The 7,071-nt window shown below is 37.9% G+C and overlaps 2 long non-coding RNA genes across 2 annotated transcripts; one reads left to right on the top strand and one right to left on the bottom strand.

Moving 5' to 3' along the window:
* The first annotated feature begins 2,290 nt into the window (after positions 1 to 2,290).
* On the top strand, positions 2,291 to 4,897 carry LOC148101726 (uncharacterized). Its single transcript, XR_015719451.1, has 3 exons — positions 2,291 to 2,533; positions 3,352 to 3,524; positions 3,853 to 4,897. It is a non-coding gene; the product is annotated as an uncharacterized LOC148101726 (long non-coding RNA).
* LOC148101725 (uncharacterized) lies at positions 4,690 to 6,075 on the bottom strand. Its single transcript, XR_015719452.1, has 2 exons — positions 5,828 to 6,075; positions 4,690 to 5,010 (listed from the first exon to the last, which is right to left on the bottom strand). It is a non-coding gene; the product is annotated as an uncharacterized LOC148101725 (long non-coding RNA).
* Positions 6,076 to 7,071: the final 996 nt, after the last annotated feature.

Below are 7,071 nucleotides of genomic sequence, written 5' to 3'. Positions count from 1 at the left end.
GCGACAAAGGGAAACCTTGGCGGAGCCCATCACCCACCAGGAACAAGTCAGACTTATTGCCGGCTATGCGGACCAAGCTCCTGCAACCGTATAGGGACTGAATGGCCCGTAGCAATGGGCCAGACACCCCATACTCCAAGAGCACTCCCCACAGGACCCCCCGAGGTACACGGTCGAATGCCTTCTCCAAGTCCACAAAACACATGTAGACTGGTTGGGCAAACTCCCATGCGCCCTTCAGTATCCTCGAGAGGATAAAGAGCTGGTCCAGTGTTCCACGATCAGGACGAAAACTGTATAACCGTATAAATGTATAGAATTTCTTTGAATTTGACAGCTAATTGCAGTTAGTTGCAGACTAACTACCTGGTAGGTAGCAACCAATCACTCAGATTGATGAAGGTTTACAAACTGCTACCTAACTCATTAACGCAGACAGGTTGCCAACATATTGCAATCAGTACGAGTCAGTTGGTTGCCATATGGTTGTACTGTGTTTATATTGCAGTTAAATCTCTGTCATGCAGCAACTACGTCACTATTTGTTGAGGAATTTACGGTTCATATCTATAAAGTTCTGGCAGGATTCAGAATACAAGAAGTTAATGTGAATTTCTGTGTACCGACATTGCAATAGATTAGCAGTTATGAAGATTTTCAACAGTTAATTGTCACTGTAGGAGCCTTAGATGCAGTTTGTGGAGTTTATATGATTAACATAAATTGGATTAATAATTCAAACTAAGTTATGGCTCACTTGCTTAGATATTGGAAGTAATACAGATTGACATATTAAGAATAATGGAATATGTTTGTAGTTTGATTTCTTATGCTTAAAACCTTTATTTTGATAGTCTGGTAGAGACAGGAAGTTAGGTGAGAGGAGAGTGGAGCCACAGTTCTTTAAGCTCTCAATCTCTCCTCATCCATTTGAACTGAACTTTGTAAGCCTTTGATAATTCTGGATTCAGTTACAAATGTGCAAAACAGGTATACTGTGAGTTAATATTTAAAAACTATATCAAGGACTCCTGTCGATTTATGGATAAGGCAAAAAGGGGCTGGTGGAGCGTCATTCACTGGAGATCTACAGTCACAATGTCAAAACCAAATTCGGTTATTGTTCTTTAATCCTGCCCTGTCAGAGTTGTTGTGAGCTATGAGGTCATCGTGGTGGTCCTGAACTTGGCACTGCAATATGAGCAAAGAAAGCTACAATAGTACACAAAACACAACGGTAGTTGAATAAAACACAAGAGAATTAGAGGAAAAAAAGTCTCACAAAGCACATCTGAAGTGTTTTTTGGGAAATGTTAATATGACGGAAAAGCTGTGGAAGTGACATGTTAGGGATCACAATGAGATATACTTAAAAAAGCGGAGGATTTTTCCATGTTGTGAGGGAGGAAACAATGCAACATATTGGATGTTTTAATCGCATTACTCAAATAATACTGTAGATACATGTTTGCTCGTTGCTAACTTTACTGTGTGTGTGTGTATTAGAAACTATGGAATCACCAAGGGAACGCACCATGAACACTAAGCAGTTTAAATCCATGTATATAGAGAAAATTATTGCACAATATGAGTCAGCTGAACTGGTTTATAGAACATGGGCAGTTCAGTATGGAGGACCACAAGAGCCACGCGCATTGAAATAAAAAATCCTGTGCTTAATTAATGAATTGTAGAATAAAATCTGCATTTGTAAATTCATTTTTGAATTCCAATTTAATAAACTAATTTTTAAAATGCTTTTTAAGTCTTCATTTCAAAAAACATTTTCGAATTGCACTTTAATAAACTTCATTTCAAAAACCTTTTTCGAATTGCACTTTAATAAACTTCATTTCAAAAACCTTTTTCGAATTGCACTTTAATAAACTTCATTTCAAAAACCTTTTTCGAATTGCACTTTAATAAACTTCATTTCAAAAACCTTTTTCGAATTGCACTTTAATAAACTTAATTTCAAAAACCTTTTTCGAATTGCACTTTAATAAACTGCATTTCAAAAACCTTTTTCGAATTGCACTTTAATAAACTGCATTTCAAAAATCTTTTTCGAATTGCACTTTAATAAACTTCATTTCAAAAACCTTTTTCGAATTGCACTTTAATAAACTGCATTTCAAAAATCTTTTTTGAATTGCACTTTAATAAACTGCATTTCAAAATCCATTTCCCTTTCCTGTTCGCTCAGGGATTAACATGTGGATTAGCATTTGGATTAGCAGTTGGATTAACAACTTCATTTTAAAAATCCTGCTGCTATTCAAATGAGCCACACCGTGGGATGTAAGGAGCTCTCTGATTGGTTGGTCAGACACAGGCTGTCTGCCAGCCTGGATGTTTCTAGCTCATAGCTTCGCCCTGCTAAGAAGCCTGTGTGCTTGTACAAAGGCCGTTCGGCCTCGGGATTTACACTCGGCTCGACACGGATATGTGAAGAATGAAGGGACCCTGCAGCGAAAGGGAGAGCACAACCTCTGGCTGAGTGCCTGTTTACAAAGTCTGACCACCTGTGAAGGTAACGTGCTAACGTGGCTAACGCTAGCATCACCGCACATAGCCCCGTTATTTTAAGGTCATCTTAGCTTATGAAAGTTTTACGTCGCAGCTGTACGAGCTAGCTACGTGTTTTGTAAGCTGCTGTGCTCTTCACAAATAAAGCTGGAAGCAGCTCAAACTATTAGAACCAGCACTGAGGCCTGTTACATTTATACAGTGTTAGAGCAACGGCTGCAGCCTATAGCCTTTAAACTAGCGATTAAAATGCTGACAGTAAACTCGTCAGTCCAGATGTTACCACATTACTTTGTGATACTTGTGAGTTAAAACAACTGAAACAGGCTGATTAAAATAACAGCTTTCAGTTCTCTCATTCAGCATATAAAGACTGGAGATCACACTACTGATTTCAGTTCATTTAATATGTGAGTGGACAGATTCATTCTCAACTGGACATAAACGATGATCAAAGGTTGTATATATGATGAATTCATCAAATCCCAGCCTCTAACACAGTGCGCTGAATCTTAGCTTTGAATGTCCAGTATATTCTAATCAGTGCAATCTAAGCATTCACTGAACCTACAGTATCTACACCTGTGTGGCAAATGTGTGGTAAAGCTACAGATAATGAAATTTAATTATTAATACAATATACATCATGAGAAACGAAAGCTGAAATTGATTCAGTTTAGTACTTTTCTCTGTATGCTCTGTGATCATAAAGGCCTTAAATTCTATGATATATACTGCAAATGATTTTCACAGAGGTCTTAAAGTACTTAAATCACTGCTGATAGTCTGGTTGTTTATATTTTCACATTTTTGTGTCTGTAGGGCTGTTTGATGACAATTTGGACTCCTCTGGGAGATGAGGACACACCCACACCTGTTCCATACTGCAGCCATTGATGGTGTTACGGCTCTGAGTCAGCTTTGGGCCATCAGACGCACACACTGGAAAACCAGCACCTGGACTTCATGCAGGAGAGACGGCCTCAGTGATTTAGGTTCATAAGCAAGTTCAAACATTTCTGGCCTCTTATCACTTAGATTTCTTAATCTTAAAAGTGAATGCATTTAAAGCAGGAACTGCACACCTAGCTATCAGAAGTGTGGCAGCATGAGTACTGTAAAGTTTTGTAGGGTCCTTGTTAAAAATTCCACAAGCACCACACATTTGTCATATAAAGTTCCATTTTTTACAGTACAATGTTGAAATTATAAACTATATATTCTAGTTATCCACTTGTCAGTAATTTTTGAGTAAATGGATGTCAGTGATAAATCAGTGGTGATTCACCTGCAAATGTTTTTAACAAACTTTGTTTTTTGTAGAATTCATCAGCAGCTGTGGAGAGATGCATTTGAATATCTTCTGGTTCCACTTCTCCTTACCTGGAAGCTGAGCATTGCTCATTTCTGACAAGGACATACACCTCAGTGCTTATCATGGGTGTTACATCCTCCGTGCAGCAATTCCAGAGAAAACAAGAGAGCACCGACCACTCATTAAGACCAGCCAGAAATCTGTCCCTTTCTGGCAGCTGTGGAAACTTCCAATAAGAAAGTTTGCATTCTTAGAACAATGCTGGATCATGTGTGATGTGTCATCATATGAGGATATTACATTTTGACCTAATTCTGCTCAATCTGTTTTGATCGTTGATCCAGTATTTCAGCTTTGTGTTGTGCTGCAAGTTTAAAACCCTTTGTCCTCATGAGCACAGCATCTAACAACTCTCCTTGAAAAAGTCGATTGACTTTAACTGGACACAATGGTTTCCAGTGGGAGATATTTTCATCACTCATCCGTGACACTGGAGAAGTCACCTGAGTGAGTGATAAAACAATTTTCCATGGAAAATCCAGAGGGACTAAACTTTGTTGTTTCTTTGGGCTCTATTTCAGCTCTAGCAGCATCTCTCAGAAGAAAACTGTTTTCCCAATAATCAGATGAAAAAATTGAACCAGGTGGTATTCTCTGGAGTTTAAGACCAAGACTGAACTCAAACAGTGAATTGACATTAGACTGGAATTCATAAGATGAATAGAAATACTGCTGAAGCTGAATGATTCATTCATATATGATTTTTTTTTCTCCAATTCACCAGGTCTGTATAGTTCAGTATGACTATGGTACATGATACAAAAGAATAAATACAGAAGAATAAAAACTTTGTGAATAACTTTACTCTTCTTAAAAATAACTAATAAAACAAGTAAAAGTACAAATGTGTACAAGTTAGAGACTTCCTCACTAAGATTTTAATTGTGTGTTAAAGAGAAAGAGATTAGGAGGTAAAATAGACGATGCAGAGTCCATCATCACTGAGGCCGTCTCTCCTGCATGAAGTCCAGGTGCTGGTTTTCCAGTGTGTGCGTCTGATGGCCCAAAGCTGACTCAGAGCCGTAACACCATCAATGGCTGCAGTATGGAACAGGTGTGGGTGTGTCCTCATCTCCCAGAGGAGTCCAAATTGTCATCAAACAGCCCTACAGACACAAAAATGTGAAAATATAAACAACCAGACTATCAGCAGTGATTTAAGTACTTTAAGACCTCTGTGAAAATCATTTACAGTATATATCATAGGATTTAAGGCCTTTATGATCACAGAGCATACAGAGAAAAGTACTAAACTGAATCAATTTCAGCTTTCGTTTCTCATGACGTATATTGTATTAATAATTAAATTTCATTATCTGTAGCTTTACCACACATTTGCCACACAGGTGTCGATACTGTAGGTTCAGTGAATGCTTAGATTGCACTGATTAGAATATACTGGAGATTCAAAGCTAAGATTCAGCGCACTGTGTTAGAGGCTGGGATTTGATGAATTCATCATATATACAACCTTTGATCATCGTTTATGTCCAGTTGAATGAATCTGTGCACTCACATATTAAATGAACTGAAATCAGTAGTGTGATCTCCAGTCTTTATATGCTGAATGAGAGAACTGAAAGCTGTTATTTTAAATCAGCCTGTTTCAGTTGTTTTAACTCACAAGTATCACAAAGTAATGTGGTAACATCTGGACTGACGAGTTTACTGTCAGCATTTTAATCGCTAGTTTAAAGGCTATAGGCTGCAGCCGTTGCTCTAACACTGTATAAATGTAACAGGCCTCAGTGCTGGTTCTAATAGTTTGAGCTGCTTCCAGCTTTATTTGTGAAGAGCACAGCAGCTTACAAGACACGTAGCTAGCTCGTACAGCTGCGACGTAAAACTTTCATAAGCTAAGATGACCTTAAAATAACGGGGCTATGTGCGGTGATGCTAGCGTTAGCCACGTTAGCACGTTACCTTCACAGGTGGTCAGACTTTGTAAACAGGCACTCAGCCAGAGGTTGTGCTCTCCCTTTCGCTGCAGGGTCCCTTCATTCTTCACATATCCGTGTCGAGCCGAGTGTAAATCCCGAGGCCGAACGGCCTTTGTACAAGCACACAGGCTTCTTAGCAGGGCGAAGCTATGAGCTAGAAACATCCAGGCTGGCAGACAGCCTGTGTCTGACCAACCAATCAGAGAGCTCCTTACATCCCACGGTGTGGCTCATTTGAATAGCAGCAGGATTTTTAAAATGAAGTTGTTAATCCAACTGCTAATCCAAATGCTAATCCACATGTTAATCCCTGAGCGAACAGGAAAGGGAAATGGATTTTGAAATGCAGTTTATTAAAGTGCAATTCGAAAAAGGTTTTTGAAATGCAGTTTATTAAAGTGCAATTCAAAAAAGGTTTTTGAAATGCAATTTATTAAAGTGCAATTCGAAAAAGATTTTTGAAATGAAGTTTATTAAAGTGCAATTCGAAAAAGGTTTTTGAAATGAAGTTTATTAAAGTGCAATTCAAAAAAGGTTTTTGAAATGAAGTTTATTAAAGTGCAATTCGAAAAAGGTTTTTGAAATGAAGTTTATTAAAGTGCAATTCGAAAAAGGTTTTTGAAATGAAGTTTATTAAAGTGCAATTCGAAAATGTTTTTTGAAATGAAGACTTAAAAAGCATTTTAAAAATCAGTTTATTAAATTGGAATTCAAAAATGAATTTACAAATGCAGATTTTATTCTACAATTCATTAATTAAGCACAGGATTTTTTATTTCGATGCGCGTGGCTCTTGTGGTCCTCCATAGTTCAGCAGCTCAGTTTAAAGTTAAAGTAATTATTTTGTTTTTCTTCTGTTTTTTAGCATTGAATGAAGTATCTGGCGATCTATATGTTTTTTATGCTGTGTTGATGCAAACAGGTTACTTTTTATGTTATATATTCTAAGGCAAATACGCTCAAACGCCACCAAATTTACACTTGCCAACTTAACCCCATTCAATCGCAAACTAATTAACAGACAGACTCGGCCTTATTGCCATTATATTGACATACTGATGCACTGGGGTCACTTTGAAGATGGCAACTGACTGCGAGTGGTTGCACACCTGATCCCCCGTCTTCAAAGCAACCATTTCAAAGGCAAAAAGATCACAAGTTCATTGCACACAGCTGCAATAATTTTGCTCGTGTCGTAATCTGTTACCAAGTGTGACTGCAACATAG

Source organism: Neolamprologus brichardi, chromosome 8 (genome assembly GCF_056152115.1).
Source record: "Neolamprologus brichardi isolate AB-2024 chromosome 8, ASM5615211v1, whole genome shotgun sequence".
Classification (NCBI taxonomy): domain Eukaryota; kingdom Metazoa; phylum Chordata; class Actinopteri; order Cichliformes; family Cichlidae; genus Neolamprologus; species Neolamprologus brichardi.
Note: the sequence above shows the minus strand (reverse complement) of the source record. Positions and strands in the feature narration are given on the sequence as shown.